Source organism: Pan paniscus, chromosome 7 (assembly GCF_029289425.2).
Source record: "Pan paniscus chromosome 7, NHGRI_mPanPan1-v2.0_pri, whole genome shotgun sequence".
NCBI lineage: Eukaryota > Metazoa > Chordata > Mammalia > Primates > Hominidae > Pan > Pan paniscus.
In genome coordinates this window covers 117,883,987-117,911,094 of record NC_073256.2, presented here as the reverse complement: position 1 = coordinate 117,911,094, position 27,108 = coordinate 117,883,987, and the positions used below count along the sequence as shown (strand labels likewise).

At 39.9% G+C, this 27,108-nt stretch overlaps 1 protein-coding gene and 1 pseudogene across 6 annotated transcripts in view; both read left to right on the top strand.

Annotated features, from left to right (window-relative positions):
- The first annotated feature begins 478 nt into the window (after nt 1-478).
- Nucleotides 479-27,108, top strand: part of ANKRD46 (ankyrin repeat domain 46) — a 52,061-nt gene continuing 25,431 nt past the window's right edge. For 2 of the 6 annotated variants that reach the window (XM_034966422.2, XM_003821709.3), the window contains exon 1: nt 480-608. The gene's annotated coding sequence lies outside the window, so the exon portion shown is untranslated. Of the gene's footprint in view, nt 1,279-27,108 lie in introns of all 6 variants that reach the window. The other 4 variants (XM_003821711.3, XM_057303065.2, XM_008975182.4 and 1 more) reach the window with 4 other exon arrangements.
- LOC134730996 (glyceraldehyde-3-phosphate dehydrogenase-like) lies at nt 547-27,103 on the top strand (annotated as a pseudogene).

Below are 27,108 nucleotides of genomic sequence, written 5' to 3'. Positions count from 1 at the left end.
AGTGAGCCGAGGTTGAGCAACTGCACTCCAGCCTGGGCGACAGAGTGAGACTCCGTCTAAAAAAAAAAAAAAAAAAAAAGATTCAAACTGCTTTTGAAAAAAGTAAAAATGCAGGGTTATATTTTAGAAATAGCGCAGCCAATCATTAGTGGCTATTCCTAATATGTCAATTTGGGGTCTATAGAAGACCTACCTAGAGGCCAGCAACTATTAATTGATGCTTATAGCACCCAATGAAACTGCCCTTGCATTTGAAGCCCCCATTTAGCTAAGGGGATGGGATGTGAATTTAGAACAGGACGTGAAAAGTGCAAAATGCTCCCGGACTCAGATCGGATAAACCTCTTCTAGGCTGTCTTTCTCTTCTGAAGCCACAGTTTTGATGCTTTCCCTAATTCAGAGCAGGCTTTCCCGGAGTCTCTGACTCAGAGCAGCCCGAGCCACCGTGAGGACCGCCCACCTGCAGGGGGCGCGCCGGGGGCTGCAGCGCGAGACCGCTCTGGCCCAGCGGGGACTCCGACTACCCCTGTCTGGCCCCTCCCCTCCGCCCGTCACCGCCGCCTTGCAGCTGCTGCTGTTGCTGTCGCTGCTGCTCGTTCGAGTCGCAGGTACTTGGCCCGGGGCCTGTGGGCAGCGCCTGGGCTAGAGCCACTTGATATCTCCTGCACCGTCCCTGTAGCACTGGAGGTCCAGTAGGCCTGGCCGGGGCCCTGAGGGGCGAGGGTGCCCGGGCTTCCCACACCTTCCGCGGCGACTGGAGGGAGCCGGGCCGAGGAAGCGACCGCGGGTCCGTGATGGCTTCTTCGCGGTCTGTGTGTTCACGAGGGCCGGGCAGAGGCCTGCGAGGGTTCTCGTTTGCGCTTGCGGGTTAGGGCTGTGGTCCGGGGAACCCCTGGGCAGCGCGGGCAGCCCTGGCTCGCGGTTAATCGGAGGGTGAGCGCGGAAGCCCCGCCGCAGGTCCAGCTGCTCGGCCGGGGCGAGACGGTGCTTTCGCGGCGTGTGCTTGCAGGAGCGCACAGTTCAGGCGCCGGGACAAGCTGTTGGGGTGTGAGTGAGCTCTCCAGAATGGCACATGGCTCCGGGGTGCCCGGGTTAAAAGGCAGGATTTGCACACCTTCCACTTAGGGCTCGGGTAATCGCAAACTTCCTCCCTTAATTGGCTTGCAGTGCTAAAAAGCAGATCGTTCTCTCTGAGGTTTTCCCAACAGTACCTCAAGAAAAAAACATGTTTTTTGTAACGTTCCACGGTATTCGGAATTGGCTACAGAACATAATAAGGTAAAAATATGCCATTGAATAGTGGCACTTCTCAATCTTTAAAAAATGACGGTGGTACCTAGGAGCCTCTTAAAGAGCTGTAATATGAGTGGTGTGGGGATTATTTTTATGTTCTAGTAATAGCTATTTTCAGTGCTTATTTTATGTCAGACACGGTGCCATTGCTTTAAATACCTGGTACCTTTAATCCTTGAAGCAACCCTATCAGGTACCATTTCCATTATACAGATAAGGAAACTGAGGCACCGAGAGTCTGACTTGTCCAAGGTCAGAAAGCTAGCAAAGGCTGAGCGAGATTTGGTCTCATCTCCCTTACTTCAGTATCCCTGCGTCTGTTATCTAGCCAAACATGTAGTGCTGTCTAAGAGTTTTATCAATTAGATTTGTAGCCTGAACTGATTTCTCTCAGGCTTAAGTTTTCATGGTTATATGCAGGAGTCCTACATGAACTCCTTTTTAGTTTAAAAGGAGTTTAGTAAGAAAACTGTTAGCTCATTAAGGACTATAGTGATAATAAAGTTAAACTTGGACTGGGGTTCTCACTGTGCCAGTACAATTTGACTTGAAATAGAGATGAATTTGTTTGGTTGTTAACACGCTTTATTACATTTCTTCATTATTTATGTTTCCATACCATTTTTAGTGAGTTCACTTTGCCTTTGCAGTATTATGGTAGCAGTACCAGAGGGAAATCAAAGATTTTTTGATGATAGTAAGTTAATATTTTACAGAATACAGGAAAGGCACTGGAGAGAGGATGTGAAGTGATAAGGAATTTTTGGCATGTTATATAAATTGTGTTACTATGGAAAACAAAGGATTCTCACAGTTCTTTATCAAAAGGGAAATTGTATTTCCCATTGTGGAAATAAGTTGGGCTTTATAGTCCCAAACTTCTTAGCCTTACCTATTATAGATTTAAGAATTTGCATATTCGGCATTCATATAGCAAGCGTATATTGAGTGCCTTCTATGGCCAGGCTCTGTTCTAAGCACTGGGGGATGTGAGAGTGAACAAAATGAAGTCCTTGTCTTCCAGGAGCTAACATGTCACTGGAGGAAGGTGGGGTTGGGGACGATAAACGGGATTTGTGAAAGTTAACGTATCTGGAGTCAGATGGTAGCAGTTACTAGGAATAAAAATAAAGTAGCAAAGGGGGATAGGAAGCACCAAGGAAGGAACAGGTGCAGTTTTAAAATAAGGACTGGTGCCATGGAAAAGACTCAAGCAAAACTGAAGGCGTTGGGGACCGCCATGCAGCTGTCTAGGGAAAGAGCATACCAAGCAAGGGCAAAAGCCCAGAGCCCTTCAGTCTTGTTAGAGGGACAGCAAGAGAGGAACAGCAAGGAGGCCAGTAGATTTGAGCACCCAGATGGAAGGAGGGTGAGACAAGGTCAGAGAGCTAATGGGCCCAGGTAAGGACTTTTGCTTTTACTCTGAGTGAGAAGGGAGGTGTTTGGAGGGTTTTGAGCAGAGGAATGAGGGGATCTGGCTTAAGGTTTTTAAAGGATCACTCTGGCTGCTGTGTTCAGTGTTGACTGTAAGGGCAAGGATGGAAGCAGGGAGACCTGTTAGGTTGATGCAGTAATTGAAGCCAGAGAGAATGGTGGCTTAGACCAGGTGGGTAGTAAGAGAGGCAGTAAGAAGCCGTCATATTCTGAGTATTGCTGATAGGATTTGCTTATGGTTTGGATGTGCTTATGAGAGAAAGGGTGAAGCACGACCCTGTGGCCTTTGGCCTGAGCTATTGGAAGGCTTTAGTTAAACAGTGTACTGAGTTGGAGAAGACTGAGTGTGAAGGTAGGTGGAGCCAGTTTTAGTCAGGTTTGAGATGCCTGTTCAAGTGGGGTTATAGAGACGGGAGTTGAAGAGAAAGGTCCAACTGGAAATAGAAATTTGGGAGTCACTAATGCAAGCTTGTGCAACCCAAATTTGTAAACTTTCTTAAAACATTATGAGATTGATTGTATTTTTTTTTAAGCTCATCAGCTATCGTTATATGTGTGCCCCAAGACAGTTATTCCACTGTGGCCCAGGAAAGCCAAAAGATTGGCTACCCCTGCACGGAAGGGTAGTATTTAAAGCCATGAGCCTATGAGATCTAGTGTAAGGAAATGAGAATTGAGCTCTAGGGCTCTCCACATTCAGATATTGGAGAGATGAATAATTACAAAGGAGAGGCTTTTGAAGGTAGGAGGAAAAAGAAGCGAGTATGGAGTACTGAAGGCCAAGTAAAGAGTTTTTCAGGGAGAAAGTGGCCAACTGTGTCTCCTCCTGCTGATTGACAAGTCAAGTAAGATGAAGACTAGGAGATGACCATTGGATTTAGTAATAGGAAGGTCCTTGGTGACCTTGCAAGAGCACTTTCAGGAGAATAGTGAGGAAGAAAACCTGATTGGTGTGGTTTCAAGAGACAGCAGGAGGAAGAGCATTGGAGACTGCAGTATGGACAGCTCTTTGGAAGAGGTTAGCTGTAAATTTTTCATATGTCAGTTATTTGAAAGCACTGCAGTCGTTCCCATAGTAAATTTTTATTTCTAACTTAAGCTACTGATTAATACCTACTACACTTGGATTGTTTTATCAATGACTGGTGGAAATAAAATAGCTATCCTACTGCTGATCATAATAATAATGTATACTTAACTTTCTAAACCAATAAAGTGTGTCCTTTTTACGTAGTACATTTCAGAGCCCATAAAAATGCTTGGGTGGGTTGGGCGAAGTGGCTCATGCCTGTAATCCCAACACTTTGGGAGGCCGAGACTGGAGCATCTGTTGAGCTCAGGAGTTCAAGACCAGCCTGGACAACATAGGGAGAGCTCATCTCTACAAAAAACTTTAAAATTAGTTGGGCGTGCTAGCACACACCTGTGGTCCCAGCTACTTGGAAGGCTGAGGTGGAAGCATCTCATGGGCCTGGGAGATTGAGGCTTCAGTGAGCCATGATTGAGCCACTGCATAGTTTCAAATGTAGTAAGTGTATAAAAAGAATGCAATTTTTATCTTAAGGCATGAGTTCAGGTTCTTGTTTCTGCCCTCAGCGAGTTAATGTCCAAACCCAAATACAAAATAATCAAGGTACGCAGTAAAATACCAGATTTACACCATCCTGACTGGATAATTGTGCCTTTTCCATAGCAAATACAGCCATCTGTTGCATTGTAGATGTAAAATGATTAAAATATTTCAAAGTTTAGGGTTATAGCTACTGATTTTTTAAATCCAATAATTTTATCTAAAAGATAACAGGTCCTTTAGATGTTGAAATCTTTTTTTTTTTTTTTTAGCTGAGGAAAATATTAAGTTGGTGCCTTTTGTTTTGTTCTTGTTTTTTTCTCCAGGAATTTTTCATTGGTTGGCTCTCCTTTCTTGTTCTCATTGCTGTCATCTCACACATCCTTTCTAATTTTTTTCTTTTGCATAGCTTCTTAAGTTAGGCCCTTCCATCACTGATTTCCTTACTGCTTGTAATTTGGATTTTAAATTTCTATCGTGTTTTTATTTAACTTATAGTCTTTTTTTTTTTAGTCTTCTTTAATACTGTTTTTTCCCCCACCCTGAGTTCTTAATTTTTTGTATGTCCCTGAGAGCACAGTATTTTTCTGGATTTTTTTCATTTTCTTATTGTAAATAATTCTCAGTGGTGTGCTTTTCTTCATGTAGATCTAGTGCACCTCTTTGCTTCTGGTGTAGAATTTTTTCACTGACTCCATGTTGACTTTCTTTTGGTTTTTTTTTTATCCTTTAAAAATGAAAGAACTTCTGAGACTATAATATTGAATTTGTCACACTAGTACCATTCTACTAAAGGTTTTTTCTAGATTTCCTACAAGGAAAATAATTAGAGAACTGGGTTTCGTCTAGGCATTCTATAAAAGACACTATTGTGATGTTTTTAAAAGATTTCTATTTAAAATAACTTTCAGTATTATTAGAACTTAAGTTTATGGTTATGTCTCTGTGATAAGTACTTTTTTTTTTTTTTTTTTTGGAGATGGAGTCTCACTCTATCACCCAGGCTGGAGTGCAGTGGCACAATCTTGGCTCACTGCATCAAATGATTCTCCTGCCTCAGCCTCCTGAGTAGCTGGGACCACAGGCACACACCACCACACCCAGCTAATTTTTGTATTTTTAGTGGAGATGGGGTTTCATCATGTTGGCCAGGCTGGTCTCTAACTCCTGACCTCAAGTGATCCACCTCAGCCTCTCAAAGTGCTGGGATTACAGGCATGAGCCACTGCACCTGGCTAAGTACTTTTTTTTTCCTTGTGTTTTTTTGAGACAGGGTTTTGCTCTGTTGCTCAGGCTGGAGTGCAGTGGCACAATCATGGCTGAATGCACCCTCCACCTCCCAGGCTCGAGTGATCCTCCTGCCTCAGCCTTGAATATCTGGGACAACAGGCACGCACGCACCACCATGCAAGGTTTATTTTTAAATTTTTTTGTAGAGATGGGGTTTCACACTATGTTGCCCAGGCTGGTCTGGAATCCTTAGGCTCAAGTGATCCTCTTGCTCCAGATTCCCTAAAGTGCTGGGACTATAGGTGTGAGTCACTGCACCCAGCCAAGTACTTTTTAAAATTAAACTGGTAAACAGACATTAGAATTACCAATGTAAACTTTATATCTAAAACCAAAATCAATTACAAAGGATCATTATTTTCCAAAGTAGATACTTTTTTTTAGTGCTGTTCAGTTTTTCTGAAGCTTATTTTTGTTCACAAGGATTGTTAGCACTTCCACCAAATCAGTGTTTAGAAACCTTAAATAATTTAACGTCTGACTTGCCAGTACATTATTAGAGAAACAATTCCAAGACCAAAACATGTTGAATAAGCAGGAGATATACACCAATTTGATTTTAAAATGGACAGCTTTCCTGTCTCTAGCTCTCTCTCATGTTGCCTTAAACACACATATGCTGAAGAAATCATATACAGATACTTGCATGAATTTAATAAACTATCCAATAAGTGGTGCTTTTAATAAATTCTGAATACAATCAATTAAAAGATTTGTGCACATTATTATTTAGATATGGTACCAAGTAAATCAGAAACAAATGCAAGAGCACGAATGGTTTATTTAGCTACCTTTCCATATTAGGTCTTTATGACATTAGATACTCTGCTGTATTTTATTTTTTAAAGTAAACATATTAAAACTAGCCAAATAACCTATATTTTCTTTTATTACATTATGATGCCTTTTTTGGTTTGCCTAAGTTTTTTTTGGTTTTTGTTTGTTTGTTTTTGAGATGGAGTTTTGCTCTGTCTCCCAGGCTGGAGTGCAGTGGTGCAACCTCAGCTCACTGTAGCTTCCGCCTCCTGGGTTGAAGCGATTCTCCTGTCTCAGCCTCCCAAGTAGCTGTGACTACAGGTACATGCCATCACATCCAGCTAATTTTTGTATTTTTAGTGGAGACGGGGTTTCACTATATTGGCCAGGCTGGTCTCAAACTCCTGACCTCAAGTGATCTGCTGTGGCCTCCCAAAGTGCTAGGATTACAGGCATGAGCCACCGCACCCAGCCTGCGTAAGTTTAATTAAAAAAAAAAAAATGTTCTGAGTGTGACTTTGTTGAAACAGTTTATATAGGCATTTTAACTTTGGTGGCAGTTTTAGTCCTACTATCAGTCATCTTTTTTCCAGTAGCCCAGCATTGCTGCTACGTTAATTTAAATCTGCCCCTCTGCCCTCTCCTCAGTCTTTTGGCTGTATTTTGCCCATTGGCTGTTAATGCTGTTTTTTTTTAAACACAACAAAAACTGTGGATTGCTTATAAAAGAGTTTTCCCACAATAGGCTTATTTTTATTTCACTTGTTTATTCAGAATATCCTTTCAACTTGTTCTTCAGGTTATCTCCTTGGTCAGTTCTAGAATTTACCAAGCTCTCAGTCAGTGTTCAATCTCCTGTGCTGAACATGAGATTTCTTAGGCCTCAATTCAGCTCCTTCTCAAAGAGAGTTAAATATCAGTGCACTTCACCCTTTGACCTTTGTCTTTTGCTGAAACATGTGCCACAAACAATATTTTTTTCCTTTTTAGGAAGCAATGACAGAAGCATATAAGAGTGGAAATCAAATAGTAATGACCACTTCAGATTCTGTGTCATTTAGATATTTTGTTCTAAGTAACAGAAAACCTAATTTAAACTGTCTTAAAAAGATCCTTTATTGATACCCGTAATAGGAAAAGCCCAAGGCTTGGCCCTTTTATCTGTTCTGCCTCACTCTGTATACTTGCTATCTATGAAATATAAAAATGACAAAAGCAATTTTAGGTATCTCATTTATACACCATATTTTTAGAAAAATAAAGTGAATGTATTTCTCTGGAATTCCAAGCCAAGAGTTTTATTGGACTGGTCACTTGCTCACCTTTAAATAAACCACAATAGCTAGGGAATGTGATATGTTACATGGCCTTAGATAATAAAGACTGACCCCTCCAAAGCATATGAGCAGTGAAGAGTAGTGGAGTTGGGTACCAGTGGAACATGTAGGAATGGAGTCTAGGTAGGCAGTGGACATCTGAGGAAATTAAAAACACATAGTTGATTTTCAGTCAAAATAATATATTAAATTCTTGTTTGGGCACCTGGCAATAACTGATGTAAAAAAAAAAAAAGCTCCAAAGTATAGTCAGAATAGTAAATAGGATAACCACCTCTATAGAGTACAAGCACAAAGTAATGAGTGAGGCTGTAGCTGTTTTGGAATTGGCCAAAATGGAAATCATCCAATATCTGATCTCAGACGAAAACAAACTAAATTACAATTTGATAACAGAAAGATAGCCGGAAAATCACTGAATACTTAGACATTAAATAACACATTTTTTTTTTTTTAAGACAGAGTCTCACTCTGTCACCCAGGCTGGAGTGCAGTGGCGCGATCTTGGCTCACTGCAACCTCCACCTCCCAGGTTCAAGCTATTCTCCTGCCTCAGCCTCCCAAGTACCTGGGACTACAGGTGCACACCACCACACCTGGCTAATTTTTGTATTTTTAGTAGAGACGGGGTTTCACCGTGTTGGCCAGGCTGGTCTCGAACTCCTGACCTCAGGTGATCCGCCCACCTCAGCCTCCCAAAGTGCTGGGATTACAGGTGTGAGCCACAGCACCCAGCCCAAAATGTTTTCAAAAGACATATATGATAAAGACTGTTATCCAAAATACACAAAGAACTCTTAAAACTCAACAAAAAGAGAGGTGGGTATGGGTGCTGGCTGGGGTCGCTCAGTGCTGACCATCCACTTCTCAAAGCCATGTCTCTAAGACATCATGGTGAAGGTGAAGGCCAGAGTAAATAGATTTGGGCCATATTGGGCACCTGGTCACCAGGGCTGCTTTTAACTCTAGTAAAGTGGATATTGTCACCATCAATGACCCTTCATTGACCTCAACTACATGGTCTACATGTTCCAGTATTTCTACCCATGGCAAATTCCACCACACCGTCAAGGCTGAGAATGGGAAGCTTGTCATCAATGGAAATCCCATCACCATCTTCCAGGAGCAAGATCCTACCAAAATCAAATGGGGTGATGCTGAAGCTGAGTACACCGTGGAGTCCACTGGCATCTTCATGACCATGGAGAAGGCTGGGGCTCACTTAATAGGGGAGCCAAAAGGGTCATCATCTCTACTCCCTCTGCTGATGCCCCCATATTCATAATGGGCATGATCCCTGAGAAGTCTGAAAACAGCCTCAAGATCATCAGCAATGCCTCCTGTACCACCAACTGCTTAATCCCCCGGCCAAGCCCATCCATGACAACTTTGGCATTGTGGAAGGACTTGTGACCACAATCCATGCTACCACTCCTGCCCAGAAGACTCGATGGCCTCTGTGGGAAACTGTGGCATATGTCTGTGGGGCTCTCCAGAACATCATCCCTGCATCTACTGGTGGTGCCAAGGCTGTGGGCAAGGCCATCCCCGAGCTGAACAGGAAGCTCACTGGCATGGCCTTCCGTGTCCTTCTGCAAACGTGTTGGTTGTGGACCTGACCTGCCATCTGGAGAAACCTGCCAAATATGATGACATCAAAAAGGTGGTGAAGCAGGCGTTGGAGGGCCCCTCAAGGGCATCTTGGGCTACACTGAACACCAGGTTGTTTCCTCTGACTTTAACAGTGACACTCACTCTTCCACTTTCGATGCTGGGGCTGGCATTGCCCTCAGTGACCACTTTGTCAAGCTCATTTCCTCGTACAACAGTGAATTTGGCTACAGCAACAGGGTGGTGGCCCATATGGCCTCCAAGGAGTAAGACTGCTCGACAACCAGCCCCAGTGAGAGCACAAGAGGAAGAAAGAGACCTTCAGCTTCTGGGCAGTCCCTGCCATGCTCAGTCCCCCACCACACTGGGAATCTCCCCTCTTCACAGTTTCCATGCAGACCCTACAAAGAGCTCTATCTTGTCGTGTACCATCAATAAATTCCTCTGTACTCAAAAAAAAAAAAAAAAAAGATAGAAAATGAACAACCTGATTTTAAAAATGAGCCAAAGATCTTAATGGACACCTCATCACAGAGGATATACAGATGGCAAATAAACATATGAAAAAGATGCTGCACGTCATATGTCATCAGGGAAATGCAAATTAAAACAATGAGATCCCACTACACACTTACTAAAATGGCTAACTAAAATCTAGAACGCTGACAACACCAAATGCTGGTGAGAATGTGGATTAACAGGAACTCTTATTCATTGCTAGTGGGAATGCCAAATGGTACAGCTACTTTGGGAGACAATTTGGTGGTTTCTTAAAAAAACTAAACATACTCTTACCATCCAGCAATCACGCTCCTTGGTATTTACCCAAAGGAGTGAAAAACTGTCCACACAAAAACCTGCATGTGGGTGTTCATGTCAGCCTTATTCATAATTGCCAGAACATGGAAGCAACCAAGATGTCCTTCAGTAGGTGAACAGATAAACTAATACATACAGAGAATGACATATTATGCAGTACTAAAGAGAAACTATGAAGCCATGAAAAGATACAGAAAACACGTATTACGAGGGAAAGAAGCCAATCTGAAACAGCTGCATACCGTATGATTTCAGTTATATGACATTCTGGAAAAGGCAAAATTATAGAGACAATAAAAATATCAGGGGTTGGGTAGAGAGAGGGATGAATAGGCAGAGCCCAGAAAATTTTTAGGGCAGTGAACCTAATCTGCCTGATGCTATAATGATGAATACATGTCATTGTAAATTTGTCTAAACCCGTAGAATGTATAACACCAAGAGTGAACCCTAATGCAAACTATGGACCCTGGGTGATAATGATGTGTTAGTGTAGGATCATCAGTTATAACAGAGGTACCCTCTGGTGGTGGCAGGGTGGGGGAATATGGGAAATCTGCTCAGTGTTGCCGTGAACCTAAAACTGGTCTAAAAAATAAAGACCGTTTTAAAAAAGATAAAGTAATAAAAAATATGCTCACAGCTCAGTTGTGATACTAGTAATGCAATTTTTATGCAAAATTGTGCTTTTGAAGAAATCAGAATTCTCAATTTTTTGGTGATTATTTAAATTTTCCCCATTTTTATATGGTTTCTTTTAAAATGTTTCACTTTTTTTCCTAATTTATATTAGAATGGCAATGTATGCTTAACACTTGTATTTTTATAAGTTTATGAGTTTTTAATGTTCTGAAATGTTATTTTTTACTTCAAATGTGTTGAACATTTAACTTGTTAAAACATTCCAGGCTGGGCACAGTGGCTCACGCCTGTAGTCCTAGCACTTTGGGAGGCTAAGGCAGGAGGATCACTTGAGCCCAGGAGTTTGAGGCCAGCCTGGGCAACATAGTGAGACCCCATATGTTTTAAAAAAACTCTGAACTAAAAAAAAAAAAAAACCAGCATTAATGCTAGTGTTCCATATTATATAAAATAAGTGTGAAATACCCAAATTACTTTTTTTTTTCATTTCTGGGTAAATCTTTAAAATTTTTTTAATTAAAAAAATTTCTTATTTCTAAAAATTTTTGTGGATACATAATAAGTGTATATCATATTGCATTTCTATCTAATATGTACCTGCTCGTGGGAGGAGTCAACAAATGTTTATTATTTCTAAATATTCCTATTTCTCAGACATTAAAAGATGTTCAAGAAGTAGTCATATGAACATGATTTGATTTCTTTTTAAATGTAATATCAGTTTTATTGGTACCCCATTTTTGCTATACATTTTTAGTTTAGTTATATTTTTTGTCCACCTTCAGTGAATGCCTTCATTTTCATTGTCATTACTTAAGCATTTATACTGACTTCCAGACTCCACTGAAAGACTTGTTTGAATGCATACATTACGTTTGGACCATCCATTCACTTAACAGAAAAGATACAGGTTGAGCACTTAGTGTGTAATAGGTAATGCGAAATACTGTGGATAGTGTGGAACAAGACAACTCATGCCCTCAAAGTTTACTTTCAAACTGAGGAGATGTACAATACATGATTAAACACATAAATAAGAAAATTATAGATTATAATAAGAACACGAACAAAATAAGCAGGGTGATGTGAAAAGTAATGTGGGGAGAAGTAGGTGACATTTGAGCTGAGACCTGAGTGATTCTCCATCCAGGGAAGTACATTCCAGCAGGAAGAAAAGTAAGTGTACCTCTGAGGCAGGAAGGAGGCAAGTCAGGGGTAGAGTATAGAGAACAAGAAGGGGGAATGGTTAAAGATGAATTTGGAGAGGTAGGCAGGAGCAAAATTATCAGGGCTTTGTAGCCTGATAATTTATCCTTTATTAAGGATTTTGGCTGTTGTTTTAAATACGTTGGGCTGCCATTGACATATTTCAGGTAAGGGAATGAAAGGAAATGGTTTGTGTTTTTGGAAGATTTTTTTTTTTTTCTGTATTGAGAACGGATTGTAGAGAGGCAGAAGTGGAAATGGAGATTAGCTAAGGTAGAAGGCCATGCTTGGGCCATGGGAGCTACTAAAAATACTTTTAGCTTGGAAGTGATATTCACAAAGCATGGGATGAAAAAATGTACATGATAGCTTAATGAGATTGACTGGGGTAGAGGGTGACAGAAGAGAGAATGAGACTGAGAGACCAGTTAGGAAGACATTGGAAAACTTCATGTATAAAATTGTTTGTTAGGGCACAAATTAAGAGTGAAAGCAGTGTCAATAAAATGGAAAAAGAATTTGCAAGACAATGAAAGACAGAACTGACAGGCCTTTGTGTCTGATTCACTGTCAGGAGAAAAGAAAGCATCAAGGATTTGAAGCCAGGGTTTCTAGGGAGGTATTGTTACCATTGGCAGAGAATTTTGGAGCAGTGTCTGGAGTATATGTATGGAGTGCTGGTTTTGTTTTATTTTATTCTATTTTTTTGAGACAAGGTCTTACTCTGTTGCCCAGGCTGGAGTGCTGTGGCATGATCACAGCTCGCTGCAGCCTCAAGCTCCCAGGCTCAAGCCATTTGAATTAGTCTGTTTTCACGCTGCTCTAAAGAATTTATAAACAAAAGAAGTTCAGTTGACTCACAGTTCCTCATGGCTGGGGAGGCTTGGGGAAACTTAGAATCCCTGTGGAAGGTGAAAGGTAAGCAAGGCACATCTTACATGACAACAGGAGGGAGAGAAAATGCAGGGGAAACTGCCACTATTAAAACCATCAGATCTCATGAGAACTCCTTCAGTATCATGAAAACAGCATGGGGAAAACTGCCCCCATGATCCAGTCACCTCCCACCAGGTCCCTCCCTTGACATGCGGGGATTACAATTTGGGATGAGATTTGGGTGGGGACATAGAGCCAAACCATATAGTTCTGCTCCTGGCCCCTCCCAAATCTCATGTCCTTTTCACATTTCAAAACCAATCATGCCTTCCCAACAGTCCCCCAAAGTCTTAACTCATTCCAGTATTAACCTAAAGTCCAAGTCCAAAGTCTCATCTGAGACAAGGCAAGTCTCTTCCACCTATGAGTCTGTAAAATCAAAAGCAAGTTAGTTACTTCCAAGATACAATGAGGGCACAGGCATTGGGTAAATGCTCCCATTCCAAATGGGAGAAATTGGCCAAAACAAAGGGGCCTCAGGCCTCATGCAAGTCTGAAACCCAGCCAGGCAGTCATTAAATCTTAAACTCCAAAATCTCCTTTAACTCCATGTCTCACATCTAGGGTATGCTGATGCAAGGGGTGTGCTCCCACGGCCTTGAGCAGCTTTGTCCCTGTGGCTGCTTTCATGGGCTGGCATTAAATGCTTGTGGCTTTTCCAGATGCATGGTGCGAGCTGTCAGTGGATCTACTTTTCTGGGGTCTGGAGGACAGTGGCCCTTTTCTCATAGCTCCACTAGGCAGCACTCCAGTGGGGACTCTGTGTGGGGTCTCCAACCCTACATTTCCCTTCCACACTGCCCCAGCAGAGGTTCTCCATAAGGGCTCTGCCCCTGTAGCAGACTTCTGTCTGGACATCCAGGCATTTCCATATGTCCTCTGAAATCTAGGCAGAGGTTCCCAAAGCTCAACTCCTGTCTTCTGCACACCTACAGGCCCAACACCACGTGGAAGCTGCCAAGACTTGGGGCCTGCACCCTCTGAAGCAATGGTCTGAGCTGTAGTCTGGCCCCTTTTAGCCATGGCTGGAGCCGGAGTGGCTGGGACACTGGACACCGTATCCTGAGGCTGCAGAGAGCAGCAGGGGCCTGATCCCAGCCCACAAAACCATTTTTTCCCTCCTAGGCCTTGTGGCCTGTGATGGGAGGGGCTGCCATGAAGATCTCTGACATGCCTTGGGGAAATTTTTCCCATTTTCTTGGCTATTAACATTCTGTTCCTTGTTATTTAGGCAAATTTCTGTAGCATGCTTGAGTTTCTCCCCAGAAAATGGGGTTTTCTTTTCTACCAGTCAGCCTGCAAATTTCCAAACTTTTATGCTCTGCTTCGCTTTTAAACAGAAGTTCCAATTGCAGATTATCTCTTCGTGAACACATTTGTTCACTTTGAGAAAAATCAAGGCCACATCTTTAATGCTTTGCTGCTTAGAAATTTCTTCTGCCAGATACCCTAAATCATCTCTCTCAAGTTCAAAGTTCCGCAGATCTCTAGGTCAGGGGCAAAATGCCACCAGTCTTTTTGCTAAAGCATAGCATGAGTGACCTTTACTCCAGTTCCCAAAAAGTCCCTCATCTCTTTCTGAGACCACCTCAGCCTTGATTTCATTGTCCATATCACTATCAGCATTTTGGTCAAAACCATTCAGCAAGTCTCTAGGAAGTTCCAGACTTTCCCATATCTTCTGAGCCCCCCAAACTGTTCCAACCTTTGCCTGTTACCCAGTTCCAAAGTCACTTCCATCTTTTCAGGTTATTTTTATAGCAGTGCCCTACTCCTGGTACTAATTCTCTGTATTAGTCTGTTTTCACACTGCTATAAAGTTACTACTTGAGGCTGGGTAATTTATAAACAAAAGGTTTAATTGACACACAGTTCCACATGGCTGGGGAGGCTTCAAGGAACTTAGAATCATGGTGGAAGGTTATGGGGAAGCAAGGAACATCTTACGTGGCGGCAAGAGAGAATGTGTAGGGGAAACTACCAATTTTAAAACCATCTGATCTTATTTATGAGCCCTCCCTCACTATCATGAGAACAGCATGGGGGAAACCACCCCCATGCTCCATTCACCTCCCACCAGGTCCCTTCCTTGATATGTGGGGACTACAATTTAAAATGAGATTTGAGTGAGGTCACAAAGCCAAATTAAATCACTATCCTCCCACCTCAGCCTCCCGAGTAGCTGGGACTACAGGTGCACGTCACCACACCTAACTTTTATATATGTATATTTTAGAGACAAGGTCTCACTATGTTGCCCAGGCTTGTCTCGAATGCCTGGGCTCAAGCAATTCTCCCACCTCTGCCTCCAAAAGTGCTGGGATTTCAGGCATGAGTCAGCACACCCAGCCTCTGGAGTGCTGGTTTTAGATATGATATTAAGGCCATGGCAAAATATCCATTTGGGACTGTTGATCTGCCCTATGTACATACTCATGTGCCAGTGTACAATACTGTTATTATCTCCTTGGGCTTCTCTGCTTGTTCACTCTGTGAAGAGCACCAGACTCTATGAGTTGCTCCCATTGTTGCCTCTGACCCCATTCAAGGCAGAAATCCTTTTACTTGTTACCAAGATGTGGAATAAGAAACTAAGAAAAAATATATAGCATCTTATATTTGTATATTTCATTATAGTTTTCAAAGTTCTGTACAAACATATTGTGAAGTAGGTAAGACAGATATTATCTCAGTTTTGCAAATGAGGAAACTGGGACTCTTAGAGTTGGACTACTCAAGATAGTGCCTTAGAAAATGGCCGAGTTAGGACCTAAGATACAAACCTTTTGATTGGTGTCTAGTACTTAGTGCTTATCCTGAAAAATAATTCTTGATAAATTCACAGATCATGGATCTCTTGATTCAAGTCTGGAAGTCTGCCTTCGCTATTTATCACTTAAGATCACTTGATTGTTTTTCCTTGCTTCAGCCTTGTCTAGAGTGCGAGGCAAGTTGTACTTTGGGGTTAGCAGAATCCTGACACTGAGATTTGATCCAATGCTCACTTCTTTCTAGATGTTGATTATAGTCTTTTCTCCAATTGCTAGGCCTCTCCCCAACTTTAGGCTTATGTTCTTTGTCCTTGCTTCTTTATGTCCGGGTCCCATGGATGGGTAAGGTATTTTCTTTCCTGGTGGAAGTGGAAGTGATCTGCTTTGAGCCTTAGAAGGAACCAGAAGCTGACTGAAGAGAGGTAGGGATGGTTGTATGGGCAGATTTCTTGCTGCTTGGGGTAGCCAAAAGGAGGGTGAGGGAGAGATTGAGAGAATAAATGAGAAATATTTCCTAAAGTGTAAGGCAATATAAAAGGTAGTTGTAGGTCAAGATCTGAGCAGTGGAGTTAAGTTCTAAGTGTGCAAAGTCCAACTAAGTGATGGAAGTGATGTGGACATAAAGGTCTTTGACATTAAGAACTCTTGGGTTAATCTTTAAATGATTTCAATTACACTCCTGAAACCATCCAATAAAATATAATTAAAAAGAAAAATTTGGGCCAGAGAGACATGGTATGAAAGGACACTATTTGAATAAAAATATTTAGATGTATTTGGAATAGATTTATTTTGATAGTATCACTGAAGAAGACATGCAGATATATTAGTGGTAAATTTAATAGCTACCATAAACCTGAAAGTTTGCCTTTAATTTGTTTTTGTGTGTCTTTTCTTATACTTCTCTACAGTTTAAGATATAACATTTCATATTATAGTTCATTTCCCCAAATCCAAAGCTCGTCAATCCTGAGAGTGTAACTTATTTATTTAAAAACAAGAAACTTACTCTCCTATTGTTTGAAGACTGTGAAGCCATTATCTTCTGACAGCATTTTAAAGAATAATTTTTAAATCATAATTATCTTTGTTTAACACTGTAGTTCTCTTGAGTACAAGGACAAAAGTTTAGCAGTTGTTCAAACTTTTAAAAACAAGTTCTTAACAGTTTTATATTGTGTCCTGCTCCTATCTACAAGTCATTTAGAAAATTGTTTTTTGATATAAAGAAATTTACCATTTTATTCCCAGTTTCCTTAGTATTTGTTATAGAACAAATCGCAAAATATTAAATGGTTTTGAGATTGAGAATAAGAATTAAAACGAAAATAAGGTTTGTATCAACAGTTGCTAACACTGGGAATCAGTTTTAATTGACAGTGTCTAAACAAACAAAGCCTGTTTATTAAAGACATTTCCTGGGAAGCAGCAAATCTGGAAGAGCTATGTAGCTATTAAAACTTAGGATCCATAGTCTTTGACCATTCTTTCCCATGTTAGTCACAATGGGCAGGTGTCTGGTCTCTGGGCAGTTTGCGAAAATAGCTCCATGGGAAACTGATATAGGAACTTGTCATCTTCTTTTCCCATTTCTGAAAGATTCTCCAGAATGCTCTGAGTACACACATGTAAACTGAGCTAACTCACAGATTCACCATTTTAATAGGAGAGGCTGTGTGTAGGGGCCAGGGCTCAGTCAGAAAGAGAATTGCTGTAATTCGCTGTCTTATGCTTGAAATTACTCTGCTGAAGGAGTTATCAGGACTGGTGATTGAGCTCTGCTTTAGAATATCGGTGTCTTCCACTTCTTGCCCCACTTCTTGCCCCACCCCTTCCTAATTGGCAGCATGAGGAAAGCACTAGCCAAAAGTTACAACTTCTGCCTATAATCCTTTATTTATTTCTATACTCATGAACTAGGCTAGAAAACCTGGGGGCAGGGAATCTCTGTTTTTCTTTTGTGAACCTGGAGCCATTTCTAAGCATGTACTTCCTACTCTCAAAAAAGACTCCTTCCCAAAATAGGTTACCTCTAGTCCAGAGCAGGGACAGCAGGAAAAGAGCCACAGATTCCCTTTAAAGCCACAGACACTCCTCAACTCCCTTAGATATAAGACTATTTATTCCCTTTCTACCAAGGGTCTCATCATTAAATCAACATTTCCAGTGGCGAGAGAAGAAATACATCCAATACCACACATATGAGTCATTCTGCCGTTTCTCAGTCGTTTCATGTCTGTTCTACAAACATGCCATTTTAAAAATACAGTTTGACTAAGGCATCTCCTTAGTCTGCTGTCCAGTTGTCTTATGTTGTATATCCTTATTTACGAGGGCCCCTGGAGGTCGGAGTGAGTGAGGTAGGATGTGAGTGTAATAAGGATACGTAAAGAATTCTGAATTTTAAGGTTTTACCTAGGCCATAAATGTACAAATGGTAAATGTAGACTAGAGTGATTTGCATAGCTTCACACACAGCAGACCCCACCTTAAAGAAGTCCACTAGATCCTCCAGGGTTTTATAGTGTAGGGAGGAGGGCCCTTGTCCACCCACTGTCATTATGTATGTTTTGTGTGAAGGATGCAGTACATGCTTGCACCCATCTAGCACATAATCTAGAGCATGGAAAGGGACACATTACAATAGAATCGTGAAAAGTAAACTATTATGTTGAAGATGATGTATAGTCATGCATTGCTTAATGACAAGCACACGCATTCTGAGAAATGCACCATTAGATTATTTCATTGTTTGTGTACAAAGTGTACTTACTACCCAAACCTAGATACAAGAGCCTACTGCACACCCAGGCCATATGGTATGGCCTGTTGTTCCTAGGCTACAACCCTATACAGCATGTTACTGTGCTGAATACTGTAGGCAGTTTTAATACTGTGGCAAATATTTGTATATCTAAACATAGAAAAGTTATAGTAAGAATATTCTAATCTTATGGGACCACCTTCATATATGCAATCCGTCGTTGACCAAAATGTCATTATGCAGTGTATGACTGCATTTTGTATTTCGACAGTGAATCATGAATAGGACTAGAACCTGTGGGGATGAGCGGTAGCATGTAAAGTAACAAAGTTACAGCCTTTCTGGTCTCAGTGTCCTTATTTGTAAAATAATGAGATTGAGTTAAATGATGTTGGATGGCCTTCCAGCTCTAAGAATTTTATGGAAATAGTCATGTATAGCATGGGCATGTAGTAGGCTATATCCTCTAGGCTTGTGTAGGCACCTGAGGACACTCTGTGTTGTTCACATAACAGTGAAAGCACCAGACGATGCAGTTCTCAGAACATACCCCATCATTAAGCGACACGTGACTACTACAGTTAAGCTTCTTCTAAGGATACAATCTCATACCTTCAAACTTACTTAGGGTGAAGTCTGGTTTAAATTTTGTAGACTATTTAGAAAATAATGAATATTTTGCAAAACTCACAATTCTTATATTTTGAAACAACACAATAAATGAATAAGTTAGAATGCCATTTAAGTAGCACTTTATATAAAGTCTGCTAAGGTGGGTTTAATGAGGTTTAGATTTCTGAATAGGCCTGGAATCATATTTTTGCTATTAATTTTCTTGAAAAGTTTTTTTAAAAGGAAAATTGAACTTCATCCCAATTTTGGATTTTCACAAATTAACAGTTAGTGAGAATTATGGTAAATAACTTGAAATGGAACAGAGAAACTTCGGAGGTACAGACTTCTCACCTTATGCCATACTAGATGCTGAAGTTGAACTTGAAGCCTATGCAGGCCACAAGGTGGCACCCTTAGGCCATATAAATAAAGTGCTGTTGCAACTAGAAAAAACAGTTTTAAAGAATCAAGTAACTTTATTATGTAATGATAGACTATAAACTGGAAACCTCCTGAGGAGGAAGTCCCTTGCTAAGAATTTTAAACATGGTAAAATTACATAGTAAAGATTTTGGAAAATACTAAGATATTAGAATGTGAAATAGAATATCCAAAATAACCAGCATTCCTTTTGTGAACAATTAATTTTGATTTGTCTTAAGCCAATACCTTTTCTAAAAGTTGAATTGTAACTAAACTTTAATAATGCAAACAAATAATAGTTAAGCAATATAAATATTGCCAGAAATATATCAGAAATCGTTGTTGGTGTTTTTTGATTTCCTGGTGGAGAAAGAAAAATTTAGGTGTTTTCTTGTTATCCCAATCAGTAGGAAGTACTTGAGAATGATGAGTCTAAGAATTTAGTCACCTGTGAAGTAGAAGACTTTTCCAAAAATATTTTATTGTTATTTTCCCATACTTTAAAAACTTATTTTTATGAGATGATTAAAAACAGTTAATTTGGCTTATGTGTGCTAGAATATTTTCTGTGAAGTAAAAGACATTTCCAGGTATTGTTTCTACAGTTTAAGAAGACATTCACTTTGAATGAAATGATTGTAAAGAGTTATATGGAATGTGTATGCTAGACTAATGTTCTCCCTTATGTTTGATGAAGACATTTGCTAAGCTAATTCATTAAACAAAAAATCTTATGAAACAAACTTAGTGACTTTTTTTTTTTTTTACTCATGAAATGAGTATAGTGATAGTATGCATGTACCTTGTAGGGTTTCTATGAGGATTAAATGAGTTATTATAGGAAAAACACTTAGAACTGTGCCTGCAGTATAACTTAATAAATGTAGAATACTGTGTATCTCAAATGTTGCCAAGCAATTATTTGCATAGTAATACCAGACATAACAAACAAGAAATTCTTTTTTCTCTTTTCATTAAGCTTAATTCCAGAAGAACATCTACTAAGTAATATCTGATTAACAGAGTTTTAATTATTATATGAACTTAACGCAGTGAACTGGCCTTTTTTGTTTTTTGTACAGACAGGGTCTTGCATTGTTGCCCAGGCTAGTCTCGAACTCCGGGGCTCAAGCAATCCTCCCACCTTGGCCTCCCAAAGTGCTGGGATTATAGGTATGAGCCACTGCACCTGGCTAGTGGCCTGTCTTTAAGTATTATTGTATAATTCACATACTTCAAATTAACCTCATTTTTATGCATTAATAGTTTTAATTATGAAGTTACTAATAGCTTTGTATTGAAGACATCAAAAAGTTAAGAATTTTAGACACAGCCACATTAGACTGAAATGTTGGAAATACCACAAAATGTGTGTTTTCTACAAAGTTGGATATAAAATAAAAATGTATGTCTGTGGTAGAGCTACATCTGCCTAAAAATTGCTCCAAAAATTTGCTAAAAATTTGAACTTCTGTTATTATTGAGCCTTGGAAATAAAATTCAGAAGATTCTGCTTATAAACTCCTTCTTTCCAATGTTCTTCATAGTACTGGGATATCCTAAAAGGATAGTGTTCTTAGTTCCTCCTTTTATTTACTTCCCACAGAAAGAGAGCAACTCTTTTCCTTTTTTAAAGAATCCAAATAAATATTCACATATTTTATCTTTATTTAGGACAGATCACTAAAAGGTTAAAAATTGGGCCCTAGCCATATGATCAGTGAGAAATTACTTCCTAGGCCCTTCTAATACAATTTTCCAAAAAATAGAGAAATAAGGAACTTAAGTCCATCCTAGTTTAGGATGAACCATAAACCAGAATCTTAGAAGTTTTGCAGTGAGCAAAGAAAGCATTGCATCAAGATTGACGTCACAGTAAAACTATTCACCGGTCAGAGACTGGTTCCACAGCCATACATTAGACAGCTTTCATCTGCATCACAAAATTCTTTTTACATTTTGGTTAGCCAAAAATGTCATTGAATCTATGTGATAGGAAAAATACAGGACAAATTCTTTTTTAATGTGCTAAGGAATTCAGTAAAATTATGGTACATACATAGAATACAGTCATCCCTTAGTATCCAATTTCTTTTAACAGCATCTGACAAGAAAATTGTCTCTCTGTGGTACTCTCCTAAGAGTAGTGTGCCTTTCAGGGGAGTCACACTATCACATATCTCTCCCCGCTACTTTTCCCACCTCTCCAAGCAGGCTTCATTATGTTTACTTAGGTTTCACATCCATTCACAGGGGCACAGACTCAGTCCTCAGTGAATCTTGAAAGATTACTGGTTCATTATTCACACTTTTTATTAGTGCCTGTAATTCTGTTTGAAGAGGGATGGGTTTCTCTTCCCTTAGTATCCTCTTCAAACCCCTGTTTGAAGAGGGATGGTTTCAGGACCTCATGCAGATACCAGAATTCACAGATGCTCAAGTCCCTGGTACAGAATGATATGGTATTTGCATATAACCTATGCACATCTTTCCATATACTTTAAATAATCTCTAGGTTACTTATAATACCTAATACAATGTAAATGCTACGGAAGTAGTTGTTACACTGTGTTGTTTAGGGAATAATGACAAGAAAGAAAGTCTGTACATATGTGTTCAGTATAGATGCAATTTTTTTCCCCAAATATTTTTGATTCATGGTTGGTTGAATCATTAATTTGATTCATGGTTGATTGTGTGCAGCTTTTAGTTTCTTTTTTTTCATATTTCCTAAAAATTTTTACAATGCACTGCAGAACTAGTCATAAGAAAAAATATTACTTTAAAATCTTGTGACAATGAACTTAATCGAGTGTACATTCAGGAAAGAATTATTGGATTTCCCTATGTCTAGACTTCAAGAAACTTAATGTGCCAGGCATTGCAGTCAGCCAGTATATATAGACAAATCAGACCCATTTCTTGGCTTCTAGAAACATATTCTGGCAGGAATTTTAGGACAGTTGTGAACAAGCAACAAAGTTTTACATGAACTGTTTTCTCCTGGTTATCTTGACAACTTACAGCGGCTGCAGGGCATATTGGAAATATATAAGCTAAATATGAAGCCCCACCCTGCCATTTAAAGCAGTATGGCCCTAGACTCAATGTCTGTGGGCCTTGGGAATTAAGATCACTCTATTAGAGAAAGAGTTGCTGTTTAAATAGCTGCTGAAGATAAGCAGACTGAAGAAATATATTGTTAATGTTTTGGGAAGGATTTTAAATTGTTAAAATTCTTACTTGCTCACAGCTAAATTTCTTTTCAACATGGCATTTTTCCTTGCCCAGTATCTTTGGATTTTTGCAGAGCTCAGGTTTTAAGAACAGTAATTTTAAAGTACTAGCAGTTAGGATTTAATGACTTCATTGGAAATTTTTGTTTTATAGTTCTCTGAGATTATATTTTGAAACAGCTGTATCCTCTTAAAAGGATAAGAATAACCAAGTGATAGAATCTAGATTTGGGGGTTTCATTTACTGTGTATCATTCATTTTTACAGTTTTAGTACTTTTCTTTGACATTAGAAAATGGCAAAGGCAATAAGATCTGACAGAATATCTTTCCAGCTATGTCGTTTTTTCCTTGCATTTTGTTGAAATGTCTGGTGCTTTGATCTCTGACCAAAATTGCTTGTGTAGGCATAATGTAGTCAGTCCATTTGAAGCAAGAATGTGGTACTTAGTCTTCCCTTTCCAAATGGCCTTTCAAAATGAAAAATCCATCTATTATGTATTCTTGTTGATATTGGATATAGAACAATTTTTAGTTATAAGTATATATATTCTCTCCATTAGTCCTTAACCATTAAGAATACTATTATATCTTAAAGTTTTACAGATTGACCTAAGATTGTGGATCCAAAATTTGAGATATAAAAGAAAATTAGGCATGACTTTTCATCAAGTCAGTGAATCACAAGCTTCCATCAAAACCTTTTTATTGTTGTTTGGGTTGAGACAAGCGCGCTGGTTGACATAAGAAGCTCTTGTTGCCGCGATCTAAGTTACTGCGTCATGTGAAAGGATAAATGACTCCATCTTCAAGTCTCTCAGGCAGTGCCACAGAGCACAGAGTGAGGAGTTTTAAGTGTCAGGCTACACCAGCCCTCAAAAACCTGACCCCCAAAGTTCTGCTTTTAACAATGCCAGCTAGCCTGCCTCTGAACCAGTCAGTGGACACTGTTCCTCATGGACACTGTTCCTTGGGAACCAGGGCCCTGGTCAGCAACCAGCGTGCTTTCTGGGGCGTGGTTATTCCCATATTGACTGTTCTTGCACTACACTATGTGGTTTTTCCTCTGCCAGGACCCAGTTCTTTTATTTTTCTTTCCTGGAGGTCTTTACTGCCCACTAGATGTCACCCCATTATCAGAAGCTGCTCTGTTACCAGGGGATCAGTGCTGTATGCAAGCTTTCTTCCGTATGGCTGAGGACTGTCTCCCCAGAGCTGTGTCTAGCCTGAAAAGGATAACAGCTTATTTTTGAGTGCTAAGTCATACAGCTAGTAAGTAGCTGAGCTGGGGTTCAAACCCAGGCAGTCCAGCTCCATATACATTCTGGGTGGAGTAATCAAGTTCTTTTAACAGCATCTGACAAGAAAATTGTCTCTCTATGGTACACTCCTAAGAGCAGTGCCTTTCAGGAGAGTCAGACTATCACATATCTCTCCCCGCTACTTTTCCCACCTCTCCAAGCAGGCTTCATTATGTTTACTTAGGTTTCACATCCATTCACAGGGGCACAGACTCAGTCCTCAGTGAATCTTGAAAGATTACTGGTTCATTATTCACACTTTTATTAGTGCCTGTAATTCTGTTTGAAGAATGGTTCTTATTAAACACTCCCTTTGGTAAATGCCAGTACATCCACCTGTGCCCTTGCAAATGCTTGGTCCTACAGGTTCTTCCATAAATAACCTGACACCGAGACACATGACTCCAAAGATGACCTTACATTCTTCTTGAATGGGGGAAATAGACACCTTCATGCTCAACAGTCTTTTAGTCACAATCTTCAGGTCTTCATACGACTCACTAGTTGCTCTCCTGACCATTTATCCTAGAGAAATGAAGATTTACAGTCACATACAAACAAATGTTTGTAGAAGCTTTAACAATGGCCAAAAACTGGAGACACCAGATGTCCTTCAGTAGATGAACTGTTATATTGTGGTACACCCATGCCACGGAATACTACTATGGATAAAAAAGGGACAAACTATGGATACACACAGCTACCCTGGATGAATCTCCAGAGAATTATACTGAGTGAAAAGACCAATCCCAAAAGGTTCCTGTATGTGCTGTATGGCTCCATTTATACAACATTCTTGAAATGACAGAATTAAAGAAATGGAAGACTAGGTAGTGTTTTCTAGGTGTTAAGGAGAGACTGGCATGGGAGGGAAGCAGGAATAGCTAAAAAGGGCAACATATGAGAGATTTTTCATGGTGATGGAAATGTTCTGTATCTTGACTATATCAATGTCAGTATCCTGGTTGTGATGTTGTACTATAGTTTGGCAAGATGTTACCATTGGGGGAAACTGGATAAAGGGTGCACAGGATCACTCCGTGTTATTTCTTACAACTGCATATGAATTTATAATTATCTCAAAAAGTTTAATTTAAAAAAGTCTTTAGTCCTCTTCACCCATTGGACAATCGTTAAATATGTGCTCTGATTTGTATTCACTTTATGACTTCTTAGGGAAGCTATTAACAGAGTCTAGTGAGTAAGGTCTAACTGAGGTCTTGGAAGTTTTCTTGGCAGGTTTCTAGTAATTTAGTCTAATGAATTTGTATAATATTATTATGAAATCATACAAATCTGTAATTTGTTCAAGTGTATTTTCTTATGGGGCATTGTAATATCCAAAGAAAATGGCAGGCTGGTTGCGGTGGCTCACGCCTGTAATCCCAGCACTTTGGGAGGCCAAGGTGGGTGGATCACCTGAGGTCAGGAGTTCAAGACCTGCCTAGCCAACATGGTGAAACCTCATCTCCACTAAAAATACAAAAATTACCCAGGCATGGTGGCACATGGCTGTAGTCCCAGCTACTGGGGAGGCTGAGGCAGGATAATTGCTTGAACGCGGAGGCCTCTGCAGGTGAGTCGAGATTGCACCACTGCACTCCGGCACCAGCGACAGAGTGAGACTCTGTCTCAAAAATAAAAAAAGAAAAAATTGCAGAAGCATTGTCTTTCTTGTGGATTTAAGAGAACATTAGGATTATTTGGGGGCATGACCATATGAACTATAATTCCATCTCTAGATGAAAAACAAAATTTTTTCTTTTTCCATAATGTGAGCTCTACCACATCCAGAATAACCCACTTGCACCATTTTAATTAACATTGAAAATTAAAGCCAAATCATACATTAGAGACAGGCTCTAGTCGTTAAAGACTCAGCTCTAGAGGTCAGGACAAGAGAGGAAAAATATTAGGCTTTGGGTGAATACATAATATTTGTTTAAGGAAATCAAGGTAAGTGGCTCCGTGATATGAAGTTCGTCTAAATTGATACTGTGGTATCACAAAAGAAGTAGGAAACGAGGAGCATAGATGTTTTGTGTGTTATCATGTCTTCGTGATATTTACTGACCCTCGTGTGGGACTGGTCCTCAGGTACAGTTTGTCAGCTATTGTCATCAGTTCCAGCCTAGCACTGATAGCCTTTATGATACAACCTGACTTACATATTGTAAATGGAGCTTTGTAAAATACCATTAATTATTTCCCTATATAAATTTGTTCACAGGGATTTGATAACAATGAACAAGGATGATCGGTAAAAAGTTAACCTGTATTTCACCCTGACCAGGAATTTGGGATTTGGACTTGATAGCATGGTATCTGGCACATTTCAGGCACACAGTGAATGTTTGTTTCATGAACTAATATTGCTATTTTTGTGGTCCTTACTGCCTGCCCATGACCCTGCTTCCACGGTCCCTCCAGAGAAGAGCTGAGTGGGCAGACAGGGTGCCCTCGTAGTCTCTCTCAGTGCAGAGAAGTGCAGCCTGGGCGGGGGAGCAGCATCAGGCTATGTAAAGAAGACTACAGATAGACTTGGGCCAGGTTTTATTTCACACTGAAAAGACAAGGAAGGGAACAGATTTAAAGAGATTTAAGTACCAGCATTCAAGGTAGATTAGAAATACTTTTTCTTAAATGTATCCTGTTTGGTTTAAATATAAGTATTGGCTTTTTAAACTTATTTTTTCCCACTATGAATAGTATTTTATTTATAAAAATGCTTTTGTGGACTAATCTGGGATCTAGCCTCCATTTATAATGTGAAAAATATGCATTCTGAATTCCAAGTAATGACTGAGAGTGAATTTTCGGAGCCCAATTTGTTCTTTACTGATGGCACATAATTTGATTCTTATTCTTTTATCTTTCTGTCTTGCTTTCTTGTTTGTGGGCCACAGAGCAGCTTCTATTAAGCCCTTCTTTGCTTCCTTTTCACTACTTTGTTACTCGTCAGATATTTTTCTGGCCTCACAAGTTGATGCCTCACCTACAGATTTTCTAGAGAATTTCTTCAGGCTCAGTAACCTGTCTGTATTTAATAGAACAGTGAGTTCTTTTTCTCACCACACTTCTATTATAACTTAATTTTCTATTTAC